Raw genomic sequence first — 26,746 nt, 5'->3', positions numbered from 1 at the left:
ATTATCACATAGCCAATATAACACCGTTTGCACAATCATTATAACACCACTGGCTTACTGCATTTCATCTTCCTTATCTTCTTTTTGAAACAGTCCTGTTTTTCCTTGATCAGGCTATATAGATCCGATGCAGTCTCCCCTACCAGAACAAAGTATACTCCTCCGATCCTTGTCCTTATCCTGACTACTGACTACTATCATAAGAGTACCTGATCCGCAGCATGAGTCCTGGTCATACCATCATACCAGTCCCGGACATATCACCACCAGCCTTCAACTCGCCAACTCTTCTTAGCGTGCAGATAACCGGAATACGCTGATATCCGACTCACGGGCATCCGGGTACAGATAGTACAATTTAGAACAGGTTAATACAGGTTATCACAGGTTATCACAGGTTAGCACGGATCAGTACAGATTCATTTTGGACAGTAATGGGGATATCACGGGACACGCGGGTGTCACGCACTAGTCTGACACTAGTCAGACACTGCACTCCTGCCCTGCATTGTACCGCGGTAAGAGATCTCTCGCAATGAGAGAGGATCGATTGCAACGGGAACGGAATCGGCGGATGCGAGGGGCGGCTAGCGGAGGGCAAGGGAGCACGGGAGCAGCAGCCGCACCTAGCAACCACCAGCCCAGCCCGGTCGCTCACCCTCCATTCACCCACACACCCGACGCAGAGACACGAAGCACACGAGGCACGTAAAGCACGTGAGGCACGGCGGGATCCCCGAGGTAAGTGCTTGAGATGCTTGAGATACTTGAGATACTAAGACAGACTAAGACCGGGTCTCAAGTCTAAGGAGCACATGAAAGGGAAAGGGGCCGCCGAATCTACAGCTTGCTACACAGCTTGTCTACGGCATGTGTAACACAAGCACCGCGGGGACGCACGGACTGGATGGATGCTGGCGGCGGCAGTAGATCTCCATGCCGCCGGGAAGTGGATGAGACACGCTCAGCAGCAGCCGCTCCGTCTCTGCTCTCCCATCAGGCCCCTCCCTCCCAGCTGGTGTTGATCCAAGCCTGATTCATTTTTATGAAGGTCAGTCGATCAACGGAGTCGGTGGAGAGGCGCACCCTGTGATTGGTCACAAAGCCTCCAGCAGCACTGAATGTGCGTTCTGAAAGAACGCTGGATGCAGGACAAGCCAGTAGCTCAATTGCGTACTGTGCAAGCTCTGGCCAGTGATCCATCCTCAAGACCCAGTAAGACAGAGGATTTTCGATGGGGAAGGTGTCCAAGTCTGATCTTGCCCCTAGGTATTCCCGCACCATGTAAACCAGACGCTGGCGATGGTTGCTGGAACCGGTCATTGGGGCTGCGGACTAAAAAATTGTCTGAACGCATCGGTCAGACGGCCACCTTCTCCACCGCTCCTTCTGTGACTCACCGAAGCCTCAGCAACACGTTGTCCAGGAACAGGATTTGGTAATCCCCCAGGTTCTGGGAACGCGTTGCACAGACCTTTCTGCAAGGCCTCCCGAAAATGTTTCATCTTCTGCTCCCTCTGCGACGGCAAGATAAGGTCCGCAACCTTACTCTTGTAACACGGATCAAGGAGAGTTGCCAGCCAGTAATGATCCCTCTCCTTGATACCACGAATACAAGGATCCTTACGCAGGCTTTGCAGGTTTAGGGAAGCCATGCAGCATAGGTTTGCTGAGGCATTCGGGGGCACAGTCCTCTGGGTCACTGAGGACGACAGGATCCGCAGCCACCTCATCCCAGCCACGTAAAATTCCATGGGTTCCTTGGGACTGTAAATGATCCCTTGAAGACTGCTGCTGCTGATGCTGAGTGATAGGCTCCACCTCCATGCTGATGATACAATCCTCCTCCTCGTCCCCTTCCTGTGTGCTAGGTGAGCAAGCAGGACCACTGCCTGGATAAAGGGGGCCTTGAGAGGTAAGGAAGTCCTCCTCTTCCTCCCTCTGTTCTGCCTCAAGGGCCCTGTCCATTATTCCACGTAGCGTGTGCTCCAACATGTGAATAAGAGGGACAGTCTCACTGATGCATGCACTGTCACTGCTCACCATCCTTGTGGCCTCCTCAAATGGTGACAGGACAGTGCATGCATCCCTGATCAAGGCCCACTGGCGTGAGGAAGAAAAACAAGCTCCCCTGACCCAGTTCTGCTGCCATATTGGCACAGGTACTCATTGATGGCCCTCTGCTGCGTGTGCAGTCGCTGCAGCATGGCCAATGTAGAGTTCCATCTGGTGGGCATGTCACAGATTAGGCGGTTCTTGGGCAGGTTGTATTCCCTTTGGAGGTTTGTCAGCCTAGCAGTGGCATTATATGACCATCGGAAATGCACACAGACTTTCCTGGCCTGCTTCAGGACATCCTGTAAGCCCGGGTACCTGCCCAAGGACCGCTGCACCACCAAATTCAGAACATGTGCAAAACCACCTCTGAGCCTGCCCCTGCAGAGCTGACAGAACCTCTGCCCCAGTGTGGTTGCTGTCTCCCAAGCACACCAGCTCTAGCACCGCATGGCATCTCTTTGCCTGCATTCCTGCGTAGCCCCTCGTATGCCTACGTAGCACGGCTGGTTCCGAGGACACATCAGCACAGGAAGAGGCCACAGAGGAAGAAGAAGAGGAGGGGGTGGAGGAGAGAGGTGTGTCACAACCAGTAGGAGTGTTTTGGAGGCGTGGTGGCGGAACAACCTCCAACACTACTGTACCTTGCCCTGCGTCCTTCCCAGCTGCCAGCAGAGTCACCCAATGTGCCGTGAAAGAGAGGTAACGTCCCTGTTTATGCCTGCTGGACCATGAGTCAGCGGTGATATGCACCTTACCACTGACCGCCCTGTCCAGCGAGGCATGGACATTGCCTTCCACATGGCGGTAGAGAGCTGGAATCGCCTTCCGTGAGAAAAAGTGGCGTTTGGGAACTTGCCACTGAGGTACCGCACATTCCACAAACTCACGGAAGGGGGCAGAATCTACCAACGGAAAAGGCAGCAGTTGAAGTGCTAGCAATTTCGCTAAGCTAGCATTCAACCGCTGGGCATGTGGATGGCTGGCAGAGTACTTCTTTCGGCGCTGCAGCAGCTGGGGCAGGGAAATTTGGCTGGTACAATCTGACATCGGTGTACCGATAGTAGATTGCCCGCATGTACTACTAGGTTGTGACACACCTAATTCTACACCTTCAGTCCTATCAGTGCAGGCTTCAGAGAGGACTGAGGGTATAGTGGGGTTGGAGATCCCAGCTGATGAGGGGAAAGGGGAGGTCCGCTTTGTTCTTTGGTGTGGGTCTTTCAGGTATGCTTGCCAACGAACTGCATGGCAGGTCGACATATGTCTGGTCAAGCATGTGGTGCCTAAGCGGGGGATGTTTTGGCCACGCGAGATACGCTTGAGACATATGTTGCAAATAGCAATGGTGCGATCTGATGCACATGTTTTAAAAAAGGCCCACACCAAAGAACTTTTGCAGTAACGTTGAGACACAGCAGCGCCCTGCACAGGCGTAGCTCTGCGATGTAATGCAGTTGGTGTGCTGCCCTTAAGCTGGCCCCTGGAGGGCATCCTGCCTCTTTGGAGATGTGCCTGTGCCTCTTCCTCCTCCTCCTCCTCTTCTTCCTCCTCCTCTCTCCTATCAGGCACCCACATAGAGTCAGTGACCTCATCATCCCCTCCCTCCTCATCACTGTCGAAAACCTGGCAGTATGCTGCAGCTGGGGGAACATGACTGCCAGATTGCTGTCCCTCTCGGGCACCCCCTCTCTCTGGGCTCACATTACCGCCTTCCTCTATCTGTGTTCCATCATCAGAGCCTTCAAAACGCTGCGCATCTTCATGCAGCATGTACCCAACACTGTGTTGAAACAGTTCGGGGGACTCCTCAGGAGGACATGGTGGGACTGGGGAAGGAGTAAGTGATGCCATTGAGCAGAGGGAAGAGGGACGCCTTGGCAGCTAATTTGCCAGACAAAGTACCCTGAGCCTGGGTGAGAGAGGATGAGGACGAGGATGAGGATGGCTTGGTCATCCACTCTACCAATTTGTCTGCATGTTGAGGCTCAACACAGCCAGCTCCCGAAAAGAAGGACGAGCGTGTGCAACGGCCACGTGCTGAAGAGGATGCACCGTGTCCAGCACCAGCACTGTTGCCTCTAGATGCAGAACCTGCTTGCCCTCATGACTCTGCCTCTCTTTGTTGTCCTTCCAGACATTATAATGGCCTGAAGAGGACAAAATCAGTACACACACCTCGTAGCTTTAGGTGCAAACTGCAGAGGACACATGCAGTACACACCAAGTAGCTTTATGTGCAAACTTTTTTTCTTTATTTTTTTTTTTTTTTAAGTGTATTTTGTGCGTGTACTCGAGAGAGGAGCCGGACTGCAGGAGTTGGGAGTAGGCAGGCCTCCCCCAGAGGCAATCTGCCACCTTTCGCCATGCCCCGGGTGGCAATGGCGGGTGTGTGAGGGGGTCCTCCCACACAGCCCGCCCTACCTGCTCCGCTTTGAAGCCCAACGGGGCAGAGGGACTCCCTATAAGGGAGTGAGCGGATTAGCCCGCTCGACCAGCCCCGTTGGTCCTTTGCCTCTCTTTTTAGAGACCGGATGGTCAAAGTGCGTGCATGTTAACCCAATTTCGAGTGTCCAAGTCTGATCTTGCCCCTAGGTATTCCCGCACCATGTAAACCAGACGCTGGCGATGGTTGCTGGAACCGGTCATTGGGGCTGCGGACTAAAAAATTGTCTGAACGCATCGGTCAGACGGCCACCTTCTCCACCGCTCCTTCTGTGACTCACCGAAGCCTCAGCAACACGTTGTCCAGGAACAGGATTTGGTAATCCCCCAGGTTCTGGGAACGCGTTGCACAGACCTTTCTGCAAGGCCTCCCGAAGATGTTTCATCTTCTGCTCCCTCTGCGACGGCAAGATAAGGTCCGCAACCTTACTCTTGTAACACGGATCAAGGAGAGTTGCCAGCCAGTAATGATCCCTCTCCTTGATACCACGAATACAAGGATCCTTACGCAGGCTTTGCAGGTTTAGGGAAGCCATGCAGCATAGGTTTGCTGAGGCATTCGGGGGGAACAGTCCTCTGGGGTCACTGAGGACGACAGGATCCGCAGCCACCTCATCCCAGCCATCCCAGTTCCTTGGGACTGTAAATGATCCCTTGAAGACTGCTGCTGCTGATGCTGAGTGTATTTTGTGCGTGTACTCGAGAGAGGAGCCGGACTGCAGGAGTTGGGAGTAGGCAGGCCTCCCCCAGAGGCAATCTGCCACCTTTCGCCATGCCCCACACAGCCCGCCCTACCTGCTCCGCTTTGAAGCCCAACGGGGCAGAGGGACTCCCTATAAGGGAGTGAGCGGATTAGCCCGCTCGACCAGTCCCATTGGTCCTTCGCCTCTCTTTTTAGAGACCGCGTGGTCAAAGTGCGTGCATGTTAACCCAATTTCGAGTGTAAGTGTGGTGGTTTTTGTGGGAGGGGGGTGGGCGTACTAAGCGCAGGCTTACCTCGCATAGCACACCCACCGGGAGCCGGGCTGAGACCACCAAACTCAATTCACATGTAGCTGAGACCGGGATCCGAACCCCTAGCTGCAGAGGTGAATGGCTTGTCAGCGCAGTGCCAATCGCGTTGAGCCACCGCAGCTCCTAATAAGCACACTTGCAGTATACACCAAGTAGGTTTAGGTGCAAACTACAGAGCACACTTGCAGTATACACTAAGTAGGTTTAAGTGCAAACTATACAGCACAAGTGCAGTAAACACCAAGTAGGTTTAGGTGCAAACTACAGAGCACACTTGCAGTATACACTAAGTAGGTTTAAGTGCAAACTATACAGCACAAGTGCAGTAAACACCAAGTACGTTTAGGTGCAAACTTTACAGCACAAGTGCAGTAAACTCCAAGTAGGTTTAAGTGCAAACTATACAGCACAAGTGCAGTAAACACCAAGTACGTTTAGGTGCAAACTATGCAGCACACGGGCAATACAACACGTTAGAACACTGCAGCTAGCACAATCAACTGCCTGACAAATAGGAATAGCTGATCTAGCTAAACTATACAGTGTATAAATATATGTACAACACCTGGGATGTATATATATCCTCTACACACTGTAAATTTAACTAAACTGACTAGCCTGCCTGCTCTATCTATCTATTTAGAAAAAAAGACACTGCCTCTCTCTCTCTCTCTCTCTCTCTAGGACTGATCTGTTCTCTCTAACACCGCAGCAACACACTACACAAGCCGCCTTGCAGGCTGCCTTTTATAGTGTGGGGCGTGTGCTAAAGCCCTAAGCCATAATTGGCCAAAGCCACCCTGGCTATGGCCAATTATGGCTCTCCGTTTTTTGCGTGCTGTGATTGGCCAAGCATGCGGGTCATAGTGCATGCTTGGCCAATCATCAGCGCGCAATGCCGCAGTGAATTATGGGCCATGGCGCGTCACTCGAATTTGGCGCGAACGACCCGTTTTGTTCGAATTTCGACGAACAATCAAACAGGCAATGTTCGAGTTGAACATGGGGTCGAGTCGAACGCGAAGCTCATCCCTACTCACAAAACCTCTGACAAGACTTCCAAAACTCCTTCTCTAAGAATCCGTGCCAGAACTTCCAGAACTCCTTCTCATAGAATCTTGTCCAAGACTTCCAGAATCCCTGCTGGGACTTCCAATGGGTATTTGCATAATTTTGTTCAGGAGTTTCAATGCAAAATCCTTGCCAGGACTTCCAAAATTACTCACAGAATTTCTGCCAGGACTTCCAATAGCACTTGCAGAATCCCTGCCAGGAATTCCCGGAAATTATGCTTAGCCTGTCCTTTGACTATCAGGGGCTCTGGTGAAGACAAGCTGAGGACGCCTCAGGTGACAGACAGTTCAGCTTGCTTGCACCGTTTTGACTGTAAACAATGTTATGTGATCACTATAATGTCATAGTGATTGTATGATTTGGAGCCATGGTGATTAGTTTTTCTGCGGCTGGCAGATACAGCATTCTAATAGAATATATACTGGCTACGACTTTTCCAATTGAATACTTTTAAACTTATCCACAGCACAGGGAAACATTTACCTTATATATTAATTGCTGATGAGAAGGGGTGAAATAGAAAGCAGGCTTTGCTAGATTAGGCAATATCCTGTAGGCCAGATACCAAATGTTCAGACCGAGGAACCTTTGGTCAACAGCAATCACAATAAAGTAATGTTTGAGCTGGTATTCAATACCATATTATACAAGGAACTCCAAAAACTATTCAAATTTGAAAATCAAAGCCAGGTACAGAAGTTGCATACACAAGGACTAGGGGAAAATGTATGTACATTGGTATGAAACCAGCTAGACAGAGTACAGAAGACAACGGGTACTAATCAGTTCCGCTTATTTCAAATGAACTGCTGTTTGAAGTAGTGTTTCACAAGGACATGTATCAGGCCCAGTTCCTTTTAAACTTTTAGTTTGCTAATTTTTACATCTATATTTATTAGACTGAATGAACAGCACCCCTTTATGGTCCCCTTTTGCCTCTGCCCCAGTCATATGACTTGAATCTTATACGAGCGATGTTTAGGATTATAAAATTTGCTTTTGTAAACTATATTGAGGCACTTGTAACAGTACAATGTTTTTGTTGTGAACATCAAGGGCTCTGTACTTATGATATAATTAATTTATGCCTATATGGTTAAAGACAATTACCTCCGGTTGAACATTTGGCCTAAGAGAATTGCAGAGAAGCAACCACATTTCCATCAACCATTCCCATAAAAAGTCACCTAGCAGGAAATAAAGTGGTTTCTAATTTTTGACCTTTGTAATTGTAATAGAATCGTTAATGGGTATAGTGGGTTAGATGGGGAGGTTTTAAGTTATGATATGTACAAACCAATAAACATCAATATCCAATGTTTTATGACTCTGTAATAAACTTAAGGCTACTATAACAGCAGCATTTGTGATAAGATGTAATTTGGTACCTTGAAAGTCCTTTTTATTTCTACATGTATTTTTGTACTTTTTTTTTGTAATTCCTTTATTGAACAAAAAGTTGCATTGTACAAACATTTGCAAGGCTAACGCTTAATACGGTTATAGAGATAGTCAAATATCAATATCGGTGGCTAAACAATTGTCTGCGCAGCAATAAAAAGTATTTTTGTACTTTTAATGAAAACCCATCACATGTTGTAGTTGCACTGATGGAAACCTCCCCAAAAGGTTCTAGACACTAAGGGGCAGATCCACAAAAGGATTACGCCAGCGTATCTATTGAAACTCCGGCATCATTTTAAATTTCCCGGTGTTGTATCTTTGTTTTGTATCCACAAAACAAGATACGATGGCATCTGGGATCGATCCGACAGGCGTACGTCTTCGGCGGCCGCTAGGTGGCGTTTCCGTCGAAATCCGCGTCGAGTATGCAAATTAGCTATTTACGGCGATCCACGAACGTACGTCCGGCCGGCGCATTTTTTTACGTCGTTTTCGTTTGGCTTTTTCCGGCGTACAGTTAAAGGTGCTGTTATGAGGCATACTCAATGTCAAGTATGGTCGTCGTTCCCGCGTACAATTTTGAAATTTTTACGTCGTTTGCGTAAGTCGTTCGCGAATAGGGATTTGCGTAGAATGACGTCACCGTCAAAAGCATTGGCTTTTTCCGGGTTAATTTCGAGCATGCGCACTGGGATACCCTCACAGACGGCGCATGCGCAGTTAAAAAAAACTTTGTTTACGTCGGGTCACGACGTATTAACATAAAACACGCCCCCATTACATCCATTTGAATTCCGCGCCCTTACGCCGCCAGAGATACACTACGCCACCGTAACTTACGGCGCAAATTCTTTGTGGATTAGAAAAAAAAAATAAGTTGCGGCGGCGTAGGGTATCTTAGATACGCTGCGCCCAGCGTGTTAATGCGCCCAGATACGTGGATCTACCCCTAACACTGGGGGAGATCTTATAAAGGATTATGCCTGCTTTATTCCATTCTACAAAGATAGAAAATGCATTTTGTTCTTTTTTAGGTAAAATAAAATACTTGCACAGAAAATGACATCACTAACATCTAACGTGTGAATAATTTCATTTTAATCATGTTTTAACTTTAAAACATAAACTAGTGCTAACGCGTTTTACCCACTCACAGGCTTAATCATAGAGGAGGCATGGCTTGAGAGGAAACAAGTTGAAGTTAATCTGTCACATCATCTGACTGGGTGGTCTGCCAGTGTGTGCTTCTGTGTTTTTCTTTGACTGCTTTAACCTTACTTATGCATTCATATTTTTTGCCAAGCAGTGAAACTTGGTCTGTCTAAAAATAAGATAAAATGCACAAATGGAAAAATGCATTGTATGGATACATCTTACAGATTAAACAGCTAAAAAATATAGAATGATTTTTTTTGTTTTATATGTCGATAAGGGGAATTTGATTAATGTCTGAAGTTCAAAGACGAGTATTTAATTAGTCTTACAATTTTCTAAATTTTAAAATATCCAAGTTCACTACCAACATTTGCATGTAATCATTTGGACAGTAGCTGTACTGTATTAATAGAGAACAGAAATGTTTTAGCAGCTCTGTCTAATTGATTTCACATCCATAAGATCTCATTAAGTTAGTAGGAAATGTGGTTCTGTAATATTGAAAATCATTTGGTAGGCTTTGATTCTTTTGATTGATTTAGAGAAAGAACAAGTACACACTAATGCAAGCTGATTTTAGGTGACTAGCTATGGAGCCCATTCTCGTTTTTTTTTTTAACCTCTAGAAGCTTCTTTCTCTTGGTATGAAGTACAATTATCTGACCTACACCTTAGCAAGAGATAAGCTCTCTGCAGTTTGCCATTGTTAGACTTCTGCTAGTAATATACCGTATGTAAGAATACACATTGAACAATAAAACAATTGTTTATATGAAATCAATTGTTCTAACAGGGCTGTTCAATCAATAAAATTCACCTCATTCACTAAGCTCTGTAATAAAATACCTTGCAAATTCAGCTTCCCATGCAAAGTAAACAGTCTGGGCCGGATCTGATTTACGATCCGCCGCCGCAAGTTTTTGAGGCGAGTGCTTAATTCAGAAAGCACTTACCTCAAAACTTGCGGCGGCGTATCGTAAATCCCCCGGCGGAATTCAAATTCCGCGGCTAGGGGGAGTGTACTATTTAAATCAGGCGCGTCCCCGCGCCGATCCAACAGCGCATGCGCCGTCCGCAAATTTTCCCAGCATGCATTGCTCCAAATGACGTCGCAAGGACGTCATTGGTTTCGACGTTAACGTAAATTACGTCCGGCCGTATTCGTGAACGACTTACGCAAACGACGTAAAAAATTCAAAACTCGGCGCGGGAACGACGGCCATACTTAACATAGGATACGATAGGATAGGATAGGATTACCCCTGTTATGCTATAGCAGGGGTAACTTTCCGCCGGAAAAAGTCGAACGCAAACGACGTAAAAAAAAAAACCCCGGGCGGTCGTTCGTTTCTGAATCGGCGTAAATGCTCATTAGCATATTCGACGCGTAAATGATATGGAAGCGCCACCTAGCGGCCGGCCTGGAATTGCAGCCTAAGATCCGACGGTGTAAGTCACTTACACCTGTCGGATCTTAGGCATATCTATGCGTAACCTGATTCTATGAAGACTGCTGCTGCTGATGCTGAGTGTATTTTGTGCGTGTACTCGAGAGAGGAGCCGGACTGCAGGAGTTGGGAGTAGGCAGGCCTCCCCCAGAGGCAATCTGCCACCTTTCGCCATGCCCCACACAGCCCGCCCTACCTGCTCCGCTTTGAAGCCCAACGGGGCAGAGGGACTCCCTATAAGGGAGTGAGCGGATTAGCCCGCTCGACCAGTCCCATTGGTCCTTCGCCTCTCTTTTTAGAGACCGCGTGGTCAAAGTGCGTGCATGTTAACCCAATTTCGAGTGTAAGTGTGGTGGTTTTTGTGGGAGGGGGGTGGGCGTACTAAGCGCAGGCTTACCTCGCATAGCACACCCACCGGGAGCCGGGCTGAGACCACCAAACTCAATTCACATGTAGCTGAGACCGGGATCCGAACCCCTAGCTGCAGAGGTGAATGGCTTGTCAGCGCAGTGCCAATCGCGTTGAGCCACCGCAGCTCCTAATAAGCACACTTGCAGTATACACCAAGTAGGTTTAGGTGCAAACTACAGAGCACACTTGCAGTATACACTAAGTAGGTTTAAGTGCAAACTATACAGCACAAGTGCAGTAAACACCAAGTAGGTTTAGGTGCAAACTACAGAGCACACTTGCAGTATACACTAAGTAGGTTTAAGTGCAAACTATACAGCACAAGTGCAGTAAACACCAAGTACGTTTAGGTGCAAACTTTACAGCACAAGTGCAGTAAACTCCAAGTAGGTTTAAGTGCAAACTATACAGCACAAGTGCAGTAAACACCAAGTACGTTTAGGTGCAAACTATGCAGCACACGGGCAATACAACACGTTAGAACACTGCAGCTAGCACAATCAACTGCCTGACAAATAGGAATAGCTGATCTAGCTAAACTATACAGTGTATAAATATATGTACAACACCTGGGATGTATATATATCCTCTACACACTGTAAATTTAACTAAACTGACTAGCCTGCCTGCTCTATCTATCTATTTAGAAAAAAAGACACTGCCTCTCTCTCTCTCTCTCTCTCTCTAGGACTGATCTGTTCTCTCTAACACCGCAGCAACACACTACACAAGCCGCCTTGCAGGCTGCCTTTTATAGTGTGGGGCGTGTGCTAAAGCCCTAAGCCATAATTGGCCAAAGCCACCCTGGCTATGGCCAATTATGGCTCTCCGTTTTTTGCGTGCTGTGATTGGCCAAGCATGCGGGTCATAGTGCATGCTTGGCCAATCATCAGCGCGCAATGCCGCAGTGAATTATGGGCCATGGCGCGTCACTCGAATTTGGCGCGAACGACCCGTTTTGTTCGAATTTCGACGAACAATCAAACAGGCAATGTTCGAGTTGAACATGGGGTCGAGTCGAACGCGAAGCTCATCCCTACTCACAAAACCTCTGACAAGACTTCCAAAACTCCTTCTCTAAGAATCCGTGCCAGAACTTCCAGAACTTCCAGCTTCCCATGCAAAGTAAACAGTCTGGGCCGGATCTGATTTACGATCCGCCGCCGCAAGTTTTTGAGGCGAGTGCTTAATTCAGAAAGCACTTACCTCAAAACTTGCGGCGGCGTATCGTAAATCCCCCGGCGGAATTCAAATTCCGCGGCTAGGGGGAGTGTACTATTTAAATCAGGCGCGTCCCCGCGCCGATCCAACAGCGCATGCGCCGTCCGCAAATTTTCCCAGCATGCATTGCTCCAAATGACGTCGCAAGGACGTCATTGGTTTCGACGTTAACGTAAATTACGTCCGGCCGTATTCGCGAACGACTTACGCAAACGACGTAAAAAATTCAAAACTCGGCGCGGGAACGACGGCCATACTTAACATAGGATACGATAGGATAGGATAGGATTACCCCTGTTATGCTATAGCAGGGGTAACTTTCCGCCGGAAAAAGTCGAACGCAAACGACGTAAAAAAAAAACCCCGGGCGGTCGTTCGTTTCTGAATCGGCGTAAATGCTCATTAGCATATTCGACGCGTAAATGATATGGAAGCGCCACCTAGCGGCCGGCCTGGAATTGCAGCCTAAGATCCGACGGTGTAAGTCACTTACACCTGTCGGATCTTAGGCATATCTATGCGTAACCTGATTCTATGAATCAGGCGCATAGATACGACGGCCGGACTCAGAGATACGACGGCGCATCTTCTTTATTAATCCGGCCCTCTATTTTCAACCCTGGCGTCTCATTTGAGCCCTTATGTCACAATAATCCTCTGTAATGGGTTACATTAAAAATGAGATGAATGAATGAACAAATTAATGATCTTCATTTCATTTAGATGTTTGCTTTGCTGTTTTTAGGTTATGTTTGGTCCATGTGTTGGAAAAATCATAGTTTAGATTGTCATACTTTTAAAGGAGAAATACAGCCAAAGCTTGTTTGACTGTACTTCTCCTGTGGATCACAGGAGTGGAGTTCGTTCTGCACTCCTGTGCCCCATTTTCAGCTGAAGCCTGCTGTCGGCTGATGTCACAGAGCCTGTCCTGGCACAGGAAAGATTGGAACCATGTGGTCGGGATCCACTCACATGCCTTGGATGGCACCTGGTTCAGCCTCTCAGTGAGCTGTTGAGAGCCTGAGCCGACCGCTCCCACCCCCTCCACACAGTGGCGTTGCTAGGGGGGTGCGGGGGGTGCGGGCCGCACCGGGTGACACCCACTAGAGGGGTGACACCATCCCGATTTAAAAAAAAAATAAAAAATTTTTTTTTATTTTTTTTAGCTGACATGACCAGAGGTGCAGGTGGCTGTGTAATGTAAAAGGGGTGCAGTGATGCAGGGTGTTGTGTAATGTAAAAGGGTCCAGAGGTGCAGGGGGCTATGAGATGTAAAGGGGGCCAGTGATGCAGGTGGCTTTGTAATGTCAAAGGGTCCAGAGGTGCAGGGTGCTATGTAATGTAAAGGGGTGCAGAGGGCTGTGTAGTGTAAAAGGGTCCAGAGGTGCAGGGGGCTATCTGATGTAAAGGGGTGCAGAGGTGCAGGCGGCTGTGTAATGTAAAAGGGGTGCAGTGATGCAGGGTGCTGTGTAATGTAAAGGGGTCCAGTGATGCAGGGTGCTGTGTAATGTAAAAGGGGTGCAGTGATGCAGGGTGTTGTGTAATGTAAAAGGGTCCAGAGGTGCAGGGGGCTATGAGATGTAAAGGGGGCCAGTGATGCAGGTGGCTTTGTAATGTAAAAGGGTCCAGAGGTGCAGGGTGCTGTGTAATGTAAAGGGGTGCAGAGGGCTGTGTAGTGTAAAAGGGTCCAGAGGTGCAGGGGGCTATCTGATGTAAAGGGGTGCAGAGGTGCAGGCGGCTGTGTAATGTAAAAGGGGTGCAGTGATGCAGGGTGCTGTGTAATGTAAAGGGGTCCAGTGATGCAGGGTGCTGTGTAATGTAAAAGGGGTGCAGTGATGCAGGGTGCTGTGTAATGTAAAGGGGTCCAGAAGTGCAGGTGGCTTTGTAATGTAAAAGGGTCCAGAGGTGCAGGGTGCTGTGTAATGTAAAGGGGTGCAGAGGGCTGTGTAGTGTGAAAGGGTCCAGAGGTGCAGGGGGCTATGTGATGTAAAGGGGTGCAGAGGTGCAGGCGGCTGTGTAATGTAAAAGGGGTGCAGTGATGCAGGGTGCTGTGTAATGTAAAATGGTCCAGAGGTGCAGGGTGCTGTGTAATGTAAAGGGGTGCAGAGGGCTGTGTAGTGTAAAAGGGTCCAGAGGTGCAGGGGGCTGTGTGATGTAAAGGGGTGCAGAGGTGCAGGCGGCTGTGTAATGTAAAGGGGTCCAGTGGTGCAGGGGGCTGTGTAATGTAAAAGGGTCCAGAGGTGAAGGGTGCTGTGAGATGTAAAGGGGTCCAGTGATACAGGGTGCTGTGTAATTTTAAAGGGGTCCAGTGATGCAGGGTACTGTGTAATTTAAAGGGATCCAGTGATGCAGGGGGCTGTGTAATGTAAAGGGGTCCAGTGATGCAGGGGGCTGTGTAATGTAAAGGGGTCCAGTGATGCAGGGGGCTGTGTAATGTAAAGGGGTCCAGTGATGCAGGGTGCTGTGTAATATAAAGGGGTCCAGTGATGCAGGGGGCTGTGTAATGTAAAGGGGTCCAGTGATGCAGGGGGCTGTGTAATGTAAAGGGGTCCAGAGGTGCAGTTGTGGAGAGGGGTACACAGTAGTAACAAAAAGATATTGAAGGATGCAGAGTTATGCAGGGGGCACAGTGGGGTGTTTTTACATTTTAACGTAGGGGGGTGCTAGATATTGGATCCGCCCCGGGTGCCAAATGCTCTAGGTACGCCCCTGGCCTATAGGCTCCTGAGATGTGAATTCCGGTCCTGGAGAAAGAGAGGTGGGGGGAGGGGACAAAGAAAAATGGAGAGAAAGAAGAAGGGATAGAACGAACAAGAAAGATGGATAGGGAGAGAGAGAAAAGGGGAAGAAAGGAGAACAGAGAGCAAACAGTAGGGTAAAAAATATTTGAAATTTTTTATTGGGGGGGGGGGGGTGACACCATATTTTACCGCACCAGGTGACACCAACCCTAGTGACGCCACTGCCTCCACAGCCCAGCGCTCCAGTGAGCGAGGGGGGGGGGAGCAGACAGTGGGGACAGTGACCAGCTCTCTGCTCGAGGAGCTCTGAGAGCCAATCAATCAGCAGTGTATGACCGCTTGTTTCTCAGCCTTAGAACCGACGGGGGACCGATGCAGCATCGGACCAATGCTGCACCCACTTACAGTAGTATGGTATTAAAAAAAAAATTCCCATACTTCTCTTTTAACCACATGAGAGACTTCCACAGCGTGGCTCTCAGGAGACCGATGCTGTGTCCCTTGTACATAGGGAAACAGATCGGTCACCTCCCCCAGTCAGTCCCCACCCCCACAGTAAGGCCGTGAGGCTGGGGCAGCCAGGTCACTGCTCAGCAGCAACCCCGCGCTGAAGAGGGGGGGCGCTGTGGTGCCCAAGTGTCAGACACTGTTCCCCTCTCTCCCTCCTCCTCTCCTTGTCTCACGTGTGTGTTATGCAGCTGTTAAAGCGGTGGTTCCCCTAAAAATAAAATTTTGACATCGCATTTAGCAAATAAATTACAATTAGAATCGGCTTGCTTTATTTAAAAAATACCTCCGTACGTATCGTTTCCTATATTCGGTCCCACCGCCACTTCTGGGTACGATGCAGGCGGTGGGCGTTCCTAATTGATTGACAGGCATCCGACCGACGCATCCATCGCGTCACGAGATGCCGAAAAAAGCCGAACGTCGGTGCGGCTCAATACGGCGCATGCGCACCGACGTTCGGCTTTTTTCGGCATCTCGTGACGCGATGGATGCGTCGGTCGGATGCAAGTCAATCAATTAGGAACGCCCACCGCCTGCATCGTACCCGGAAGTGGCGGTGGGACCGAATATAGGAAACGATACGTACGGAGATATTTTTTAAATAAAACAAGCCGATTCTAATTGTAATTTATTTGCTAAATGCGATGTCAAAATTTTATTTTTAGGGGAACCACCGCTTTAAGTCCTAACGGCGCCAGGAGCAGAGGGCACTCTGTGATGCTGATAAGGCCACCTCCCCCCTTATCTAGCAGGCAGCAGCACAGTTACATTCATCGGTCACGGTCAGACGGGGGGGGGGGGGCGACTACAGATGTATGGGGCCCTGTGTGTGCTCATGCCAGCATAATACAGTGTCCTGCAAACAGTAGTGTCTACTCCACAGGTCCTCCTGTCATCCTGTCCTTTACTGTCACTCTGCCTGCCACCTCTCTTGTCACTCTGCCTGCCCCCCTCCTGTCACACAGCCTGCCCCCCTCTTGTCACTCTGCATGCCCCCTCTTGTCACACAGCCTGCCCCCCCTCCTGTCACACAGCCTGCCCACCTCCTGTCACACTGCCTGCCCCCCCTCCTGTCACACTGCCTGCCCCCCCTCCTGTCACACAGCCTGCCCCCCCTCCTGTCACACAGCCTGCCCCCCTACTGTCACACTGCCTGCCCCCCTACTGTCACACTGCCTGCCCCCCCTCCTGTCACACTGCCTGCCCCCCCTCCTGTCACACTGCCTGCCCCCCTCCTGTCACACTGCCTGCCCCCCCTCTTGTCACACAGCCTGCCCCCCCTCTTGTCACTCTGCATGCCCCCTCTTGTCACACAGCTGCCCCCCCTCCTGTCACACAGCCTGCCCACCTCCTGTCACACTGCCTGCCCCCCCTCCTGTCACACAGCCTGCCCCCCCTCCTGTCACACAGCCTGCCCCCCTCCTGTCACACTGCCTGCCCCCCTCCTGTCACACTGCCTGCCCCCCCTCCTGTCACTCTGCCTGCCAACCTCCTGTCACACTGCCTGCCCCCCCTCCTGTCACACAGCCTGCCCCCCTCCTGTCACACAGCCTGCCCCCCTCCTGTCACACTGCCTGCCCCCCCTCCTGTCACACTGCCTGCCCCCCCTCCTGTCACACTGCCTGCCCCCCCTCCTGTCACACTGCCTGCCCCCCTCCTGTCACACTGCCTGCCCACCTCCTGTCACACTGCCTGCCCCCCCTTCTGTCACTCTGCCTGCCCCCCCTCTTGTCACTCTGCCTGCCCCCCCTTTTGTCACTCTGCCTGCCCCCTCTTGTCACTCTGCCTGCCCCCCCTCCTGGCACACAGCCTGCCCCCCTCTTGTCATTCTGCTTGCCCCCCCTCTTGTCACTCTGCCTGCCCCCCCTCTTGTCACTCTGCCTGCCCCCCACTCTGCCTGCCCTTTACTGTCACACTGCTTTCCCCCCCACTTGTTACTCTGCCTGCCCCCCTCCTGTCAGCCTGCCTGCCCACCTCCTGTCAGCCTGCCTTTTACTGTCATTCTGCCTGCCCCCTCCTGTCACTCTGCCTGCCCCCTCCTGTCACACTGCCTGCCCCCCTCTTGTCACTCTGCCTGCCCCCCCTCTTGTCTCTCTGCCTGCCCCCCTCTTGTCACTCTGCCTGCCCCCCCTCCTGTCAGCCTGCCTGCCCACCTCCTGTTAGCCTGCCCTTTACTGTCATTCTGCCTGCCCCCTCCTGTCACTCTGCCTGCCCCCCCCCTCTTGTCACTCTGCCTACCCCCCCTCTTGTCACTCTGCCTGCCCCCCCTCTTGTCACTCTGCCTGCCTGCCCACCTCCTGTCAGCCTGCCATTTACTGTCACTCTGCCTGCCCCCTCCTATCACACTGCCTGACCCCTCTTGTCACACTGCCTGCCCCCCCTCTTGTCACACTGCCTGCCCCCCCTCCTGTCAGCCTACCTCCTTTCTGTCACTCTGCCTGCTCCCCTCCTGTCACTCTGCCTGCCCCCCTGTCATCCTGCCCCCCTCTTGTCACTCTTCCCCCTTCTGTCACTCTGCCCCCCCCTCCTGTCACTCTGCCTGCCCAGGGGTTAAATAGTCCTGTTCCTTCCCCTGGCCCCCAGCTGATTCCACAGAATATACTGGAATAGCTGAACAGCCTTCTGGCTTATTTACACATGTAGTGCCCTCTGAAGAGCAATCCACATTTGTATTGCTCTTTAGAGGGCATTTGACAGGCGCCTGTTTAAACCCCACAGTATTGCCCCGCAATTTAATGCATTGCACGTGGATGCGGGGAGCCCCCATTAACTTGAATGGGTCAAATTCGGCAGGCAATACTGCTCACTGAACCCAACAGTGCAGACATGTTTTGCCGCACTGTGATGCAAAGCATTTTGGCTGTGGCAAGTGTACATCCCCCTCTGCTGCCTTTTCAGCTTGAAGGAAATGGTTGGGTAGCAGTAATAACACAGCTCAACCTCTAATTTTTACTGTCCCCCCAACCACAAGTGTAAATGGAGTTGCAGGGCACTCTGAAAAGTGATCCATAGTGGATCATGTTTTGAAGGTATTTGACAGGTGGTGAAGAGGCGTTATGTTGCCTCCTCACCACCTGTTTTTAACCCCTAAAAACCCATGCCACTGTGCATTAGCTGTTTGCATTGCACACGGTTGCAGCACAGCCCCATTCAGGTGAATGGGTTGGGTTAAGCAAGCGGGTTTGGCTTAAAGAAAAGGTGGCAACCCTAAGTGTCCCCCTGTGAGTTTCCTCTTTGTGTATGTTTAGGTGACCAGGGGGCGAGGGGTGAAGGGGGGCACCACAGGATTAGCTCGCACAGGGCGCCTGAACAACCAAGGCCGGCTCTGGTTGCACCTGAGGGAGAGTGTGCACACATGGACTTAGCTGCCTCTCGGCCTCCTGGGACAAATTAACATGCTCAAAATGATTTTCTTACCCAGATTTCTCTATCTGTTTTGGCATGCCCCAATTTATATCCCTCAGAAACTGTTCACAGAACTTAATAAGTTACTCTCTTCTTTTCTTTGGGGAGCTAGAGAATCCTTGGATACATTATTTTTGTCGATACGAGCAGGCGGTCTAGCATTACTGAACTTGCAGTGTTACTACCTAGCGTCCCAGTTAACACATGTACACTGGTGGGGTTTTCCAAAACTGCATATTGCCTTGGTTGCCACCCAAGTGGCCCAGGTCCACTCGTACGAGGCATTGATTAATGTATTATACAGAAATGGTCCATACTCAGACCAAGGAGCTAGCATATTGAAACTTTCCTATAAAATATTTAATATGTGTAATGATAGAGTAGGGGGCACCAGCCTAACCACCTCCCCAAACACCCCTTTATGGCACAACCCTCAGCTGACCGAAATATTCAAGATCCCAGATGGAGCATGTTGGGTGAACTATGGAGTCAAATATGCCCATCAATTGTTTAGGGATGGGACCTTTAGATCTTTCACGGATATAAAAACTGAATATGAGATACCAAATGGGTTTTTCTTTCTCTACCTCTAGGTGTGACATGCAGTATCCGCGCAGTACGGTGGGGGGGCTGAGATGGCTCTTTCCCTATCAAATCTGGAAAAAGTTATAGTGGAAGAGGATCACTCAAAACTAATTAGAAAATATTATTTTGCTCTGCTGACATCCTCTTCACCCAGAATGGAGAGGGTGGTTGCATAGTGGAAGGTTGATATACAGTCCCTCACGGAGGAGTCCTGGTCTGAGGCCCTAGATTCACTGTTGCCCTTGATGATCTCAGCTAGGGACAAATTATTACAATTTAACTACTTGCATAGAATATACTATACCCCAATGCGCCTGCATAAAATGGGTAGGTAGGAATTACCAGAATGCCCTCGCTTCAGGGGAGACTTCTTCCATATGGTGTGGCAGTGCCCCCAGGTGGAAACATTTTGGAAGGCAGTCCTGAAGTATCTGGAGGATACCCTGGCCCTTCCAACCATCTATTCTCCAGCCAGATGTCTTTTGGGAGACCTGGAGGAGGAAGAGATCTCTACTTTGCAGAAAACGCTTCTAAAAATAGCGTTGGCTCTTAGATGGAGGAACCCAATCCCTCCATCCCTTCAAAACTGGGTGACACTTGTTAATAAAGCACTGCCAATGTACAAATTAACCTATGCTGCTAGATGTTGTCCTAAGAAGTTTGAGAAAGTATGGTCAGGTTGGATAAAATATGTATCAGGGGACATAAAGGTGTGATAGCTGACAAATAAATGTAGTGGGATTAAGATGACTATGTACAAGTGGCAGAGACTTTGCAAAAATGGACATAAATTTAATTATGCTGGTTTCTTGAAAGCGTGGTGGGACATGACTGAAACACAAAGCCCGGTTAGTAATTTTGCAGTAAGTTTACTTTGTTTTACTGAGAATATGCAATAGATGTTTGACATGATGTACATATATTGATCATATGACTGCATATTATTACTGTTATACTACATGTGAATATGTACTTAATTGTACATCATTTTTGAAAATCAAAATCAAAATGTACCCTTAAAAAAACACACACTATATATAGCTAGTTGCTAAGGAGGGGGCCGGGAATCTGCCAGCCACGACCTTAATAACTGATGAGTCATCATCTGTCAGCGGGGTTCCCCGCTGACAGCTTAATGAGAAAAAAAAGATTACCGGCAAAAAAAAAATCCCCCCCAAAAACCGCGTGGGGTCCCCCCCCAGGTCCATAACAGGTCCTTCGGGTCTAGTATGGATTTTTTTTGTGGCGTGGGGGTCCCCCCCAAAATCCATACCAGACCCTTATCTGAGCATACAGCCTGGCAGGCCAGAAAAGGGAGGAGACAAGTGTGTGCCCCCCCCTCCTGAACCATACCAGGCCGCATGCCCTCAACATGGGGGGGTGGATGCCATGTTGATGGGGACAAGGGCCTCTTCCCAACAAGCCTGGCCGGTGGTTGCCCCCAGTTCTCACCCCCCCATGTGAATGGATATCGGGTACATACTACCCCTACCCATTCACCAAAAAGGCAGTGAAATATAAAATGCCGTCCTCTCCACTGGCTGTCTCTTCCGGCCGCTGTCTCTTCCGGCCGCTGTCTCTTCCGGCCGCTGTCTCTTCCGGCCGCTGTCTCTTCCTGCCACTGTCTCTTCCCGCCGCCATCTCTTCTGGTGCCTTCTCTCCTGTCACTGTCTTCTCCTCCTGCCACTGTTTTCCCCAATGCTTTTATTGCTGTATTTGTCCTGACTGGGAAGATTCACTTTCTTTCTGTGTCCTGGTGGCCATTGTCCCAAGGACTTAAACAATGGCGGCTGGTGTAAAAAAAAATTGGGGGGGGGGGTGGCAAACAGTATGCCACCTTACCCTTCCGGTCGCTCTCTAGCACTCAACCCATCACTGGAGTCCTCACCCTGCTCGGCCACGGCCTACTGTTCTCCTGATCTCCATCACTGGCGGCTTCCCGTTCTCCTGCTCTCCGCGGTGGCGGCTTCGGTTTCCTCCCTCCTCGGCGGCCAATCTAGAGTCTTCTCTTTTTAGGCCAATCGTTAAACGGCGCATATTAATTTGCTGTTGTAACACGCCTGGGTGGGCTCCAGGTCGCATGCTCTGTGACCTGAGCCCACCCTATTTTTAAAGCCTATTAGAACCTACGGGTCCAATTAGGTGCTTCACAAAAATTTGCTGTAATTCATGCGCCCGGTGACCCAAAAGTGGCCGGACACATGAATAGAGGGTGGCCACCCTCTGCATGAATCTATCCTTTACCATATAAGGGGTGGCCTGGAGGGGGGGGGCTGGGTGCCCCTAATGGAGGGGCCACCACTGAAATTAAATAAAGGAAAAATCTAAAAATGTTAGTTGTTTTCAGAACCGGAATAGATGGGACATTTTCCAGTGGGGATACTGTTTGGTGTGTACTAAGCAAGTTTCCCTCACTTTTCAGAGATTTCCCCTATTGTGTCTAAAGGGCAGGAAGTGAAATCTCCCCTTTAGGATGCAAATGACAAAAAACAGGACAGGGTATTTCACCGTTTGCTGACAAAAGTCCTAGTATGAGATACACATTAATTAACTTAAAAAGGGACTCATTTCTGTTGTTAATTATGCCTGTGATAATATCACTTAATGTGCCGTTTTTAGCATACTGTAAGTGATCCTGCAGCTTAATGCATCAGATCCTTTGTCTCTTTAACACAAAAGCGTCCCAGCATGTGCTGTTTTATCATTCCCTTTGAGCTCTCTATATGGATAATGCATACTAACATTTTATTTTTCTTTGCAGCTTCTTAACATTAATCACATATGCTGGAGTGTACATTTCATTGCCTATCCCTTAACTCTTTTGGTAAGTCTTTCTGATAGGGAGACACAATTCTTCCTGAATGTTAAGTAGCCATGAGCACTTATTAGGTGCCCTCGGTAGCAAATATTTGTTACAAGGGCAAAGCAATTTCAATATTTGTTACAAGGGTAAAGCTATTTCATTTTCTCAATTCATGAGCACTTTTTTTCATAGGAAAATAAGCAACAGAATCTTTGTCTGCTTTGTAATCTTCTACAGGTTATGTGAGTTAATTATCTTTAGAATTAATTATTGTCTGCACCTCACAATGCCTGATCTCCTTTATCTAAGAACATCAAACACATCAAGTACTAAAAATTTGATTGCATTCATGTTTAATTGTGTCCACTAATGGATGACTATTTTATATGACTATGATCTAGTTAGATCAAAAAAACTCACAGTGAGAATTTCTCAGCATTTACACAGCTGTAGTGAACAATTTCCACAATGCATCTCATATGTTTATTTTCCATAATCATTGCCCCATCTAGTGGCCCTACTTTGGTATTTTCTTGAGATATGTTAATTAAGGAAATACCACATTATGGCCACTAGATGGTGCTGACAATCAATATAAACATTCCGTATTAGACACATTATGGGATTATTTACACCGTGAACTTTTTATAAATAGACCCCAAGGTGACTGTCTTAAATCTCGGAGTTTTGATCCTGTGTTTCTGCTATGCAGGAACATGCAGTTGTGCCTTCCTCTAGTCAAAGCATCTCCCACACAGTGAGTAAGCACAATTTAGGCACACAGTTAAGCCTTTAATTGCCCCTGATGGTAACCCCCTTCCCAGCCAGTGTCATTAGTACAGTGACAGTGCAAATATTGTAGCACTTATCACTGTATTGTGTCACTGGTCCCCAAAAAGTGTCAGTTAGTGTCAATTAGGTGTCTGATCGCTGGCATTACTAGTAAAAAACATATATATATATATATATATATATATATATATATATATATATATATATACAGTATATATATATATATATATATATATATATATATATTAGTGCTGTCAAGCGATTAAAATTTCTAATCGCGATTAATCGCATTAATGTCATAGTTAACTCACGATTAATCGCGCGATTAAGGAGGTTCACCCTTTAAAACATTTTTTTTTGTTTTCTTATTTATTTTTTATTTTTTTATAATATTAAATTGTGTTTTTTTATTTTTTTACATTTTGATCACTTTTATTGCTGTCACAAGGAATGTAAACATCCCTTGTGACAGCAATAGGTGGTGACAGGTACTCTTTATGGAGGGATCTGGGTCTAAAAGACCTCCGAGCCCTCCTTTGCACTTCAAAGTATTCAGATCGCCAAAAACGGCGATTCTGAATACTGTGTACTTTTTTAAATCCGGCGCCATTGGCAGCCGAGAAACCCGGAAGTGACGTCATGACGCCGCTTCCGTGGTTTCAATGCCGAGACTGAATCAAAGCCGTTTACGGCTTAGTGTCAGTCTCCGCCTGAACACAGAACGCGGCGGATGGAGGATCGGGTCTCCCGGTGGGACGGGAGGCCCGGTCAGAGCGGATGTCCCCTCCCGCTCCTCCGGCATAACAACCGAGCGGCTTTTAGCCGCATCGGTTGTTATGTTTGGATAGCCGATCGCCCGCTCTAAACAACGGTACCGGGATGATGCCTGTGGCTGCAGGCATCATCCCGGTATAACCCCCAAACGGCGAGGACGCATATATGCGTCCCGTCGGCGTGAAAGGGTTAAGAGGTACGTGCTGACAAAAAAAAAATGTTTTAAAGGGTGAACCTCCTTAATCGCGCAATAAAAAAATTTACGGCGTTAAAATGGGTTTGTGTTAACGCCGTTAATAACGCGTTTAACTGACAGCACTAATATATATATATATTTATATATATATATATACAGTGGTGGAACTACCGCCATAGCAACCCACGCGGGCGCTATGGGGCCCGCAGCCGAGTGGGGCCCGGTGAGCAGGGCAAGGAAATGACCGAGTTTTTTTTTTTTTTTTTTTTCTCACCGCCGCGCCGCCGCCGAGTGTCTAGTGCGGCTCCGGAGCCGCATGCGGCTCTTTTGTACGGCTTTGCTGAGTGCGGACTGCAGAGGATTTAAAAAAGAGCGCGCCGCGCTGTGATAAATGTCCCGCCCTCCTCCTCCTAGAGAAGACTAGCTCGTGTGATAGAGCCAGTGTGCTGTCTGTCACACAAGCTGGTCTAGAGGAGGAGGAGGGCGGGACATGTATCAGCGCGCCAGAACCCAGTGGGGGAGCATCGTGAGAGATGACCGACGTGAGTCACAGCACAGGCTAAGTGAGGGGGACCTGATGTTTTTTTGATGATAATGGGGGGGGGGGCTGGCTTGGCTTGCAATGGTGATGCCACCTACTGTCTCCTGTCATCATCATGCTTCTCGTCATCCCCCTGTTCCTGGCATCCCAGTGGGATGCCAGGAACAGGGGGATGACGAGGAGCACGATGATCCTACCTCTGAGGCCTGTAATACATTTTATCACCCCTGTCATCTCCATCCTCCCAGTCACCTCCCTGCCACCCACCCCTGTCATCTCCATCCTCCCAGTCACCTCCCTGCCACCCACCCCTGTCATCTCCATCCTCCCCGTCACCTCCCTACCACCCACCCCTGTCATCTCCATCCTCTCCGTCACCTCCCTACCACCCACCCCTGTCATCTCCATCCTCTCCGTCACCTCCCTACCACCCACCCCTGTCATCTCCATCCTCTCCGTCACCTCCCTACCACCCACCCCTGTAATTTCCATCCTCTCCGTCACCTCCCTACCACCCACGTCATCTCCATCCTCTCGGTCACCTCCCTACCACCCACCCCTGTCATCTCCATCCTCTCCGTCACCTCCCTACCACCCACCCCTGTCCTCTCCATCCTCCCCGTCACCTCCCTACCACCCACCCCTGTCATCTCCATCCTCCCTGTCACCTCCCTACCACCCACCCCTGTCATCTCCATCCTCCCCGTCACCTCCCTACCACCCACCCCTGTCCTCTCCATCCTCCAGGTCACCTCCCTACCACCCACCCCTGTCATCTCCATCCTCCCCGTCACCTCCCTACCACCCACCCCTGTCATCTCCATCCTCCAGGTCACCTCCCTACCACCCACCCCTGTCATCTCCATCCTCCCAGTCACCTCCCTACCACCCACCCCTGTCATCTCCATCCTCCCTACCACCCACCCCTGTCATTTCCATCCTCTCCGTCACCTCCCTACCACCCACCCCTGTCATCTCCATCCTCTCCGTCACCTCCCTACCACCCACCCCTGTCATTTCCATCCTCTCCGTCACCTCCCTACCACCCACCCCTGTCATCTCCATCCTCTCGGTCACCTCCCTACCACCCACCCCTGTCACCTCCATCCTCTCCGTCACCTCCCAACCACCCACCCCTGTCCTCTCCATCCTCCCCGTCACCTCCCTACCACCCACCCCTGTCATCTCCATCCTCCCAGTCACCTCCCTACCACCCACCCCTGTCATCTCCATCCTCCCTACCACCCACCCCTGTCATCTCCATCCTCCAGGTCACCTCCCTACCACCCACCCCTGTCATCTCCATCCTCCCCGTCACCTCCCTACCACCCACCCCTGTCATCTCCATCCTCCCCGTCACCTCCCTACCACCCACCCCTCTCATCTCCATCCTCCCCGTCACCTCCCTACCACCCACCCCTGTCATCTCCATCCCCCCCGTCACCTCCCTACCACCCACCCCTGTCCTCTCCATCCTCTCCGTCACCTCCCTACCACCCACCCCTGTCATTTCCATCCTCTCCGTCACCTCCCTACCACCCACGTCATCTCCATCCTCTCGGTCACCTCCCTACCACCCACCCCTGTCATCTCCATCCTCTCCGTCACCTCCCTACCACCCACCCCTGTCCTCTCCATCCTCCCCGTCACCTCCCTACCACCCACCCCTGTCATCTCCATCCTCCCTGTCACCTCCCTACCACCCACCCCTGTCATCTCCATCCTCCCCGTCACCTCCCTACCACCCACCCCTGTACTCTCCATCCTCCAGGTCACCTCCCTACCACCCACCCCTGTCATCTCCATTCTCCCCGTCACCTCCCTACCACCCACCCCTGTCATCTCCATCCTCCAGGTCACCTCCCTACCACCCACCCCTGTCATCTCCATCCTCCCAGTCACCTCCCTACCACCCACCCCTGTCATCTCCATCCTCCCTACCACCCACCCCTGTCATTTCCATCCTCTCCGTCACCTCCCTACCACCCACCCCTGTCATCTCCATCCTCTCCGTCACCTCCCTACCACCCACCCCTGTCATTTCCATCCTCTCCGTCACCTCCCTACCACCCACCCCTGTCATCTCCATTCTCTCGGCCACCTCCCTACCACCCACCCCTGTCATCTCCATCCTCTCCGTCACCTCCCTACCACCCACCCCTGTCCTCTCCA

Source organism: Rana temporaria, chromosome 1 (genome assembly GCF_905171775.1).
Source record: "Rana temporaria chromosome 1, aRanTem1.1, whole genome shotgun sequence".
NCBI lineage: Eukaryota > Metazoa > Chordata > Amphibia > Anura > Ranidae > Rana > Rana temporaria.
This window is presented reverse-complemented; position numbering follows the sequence as displayed.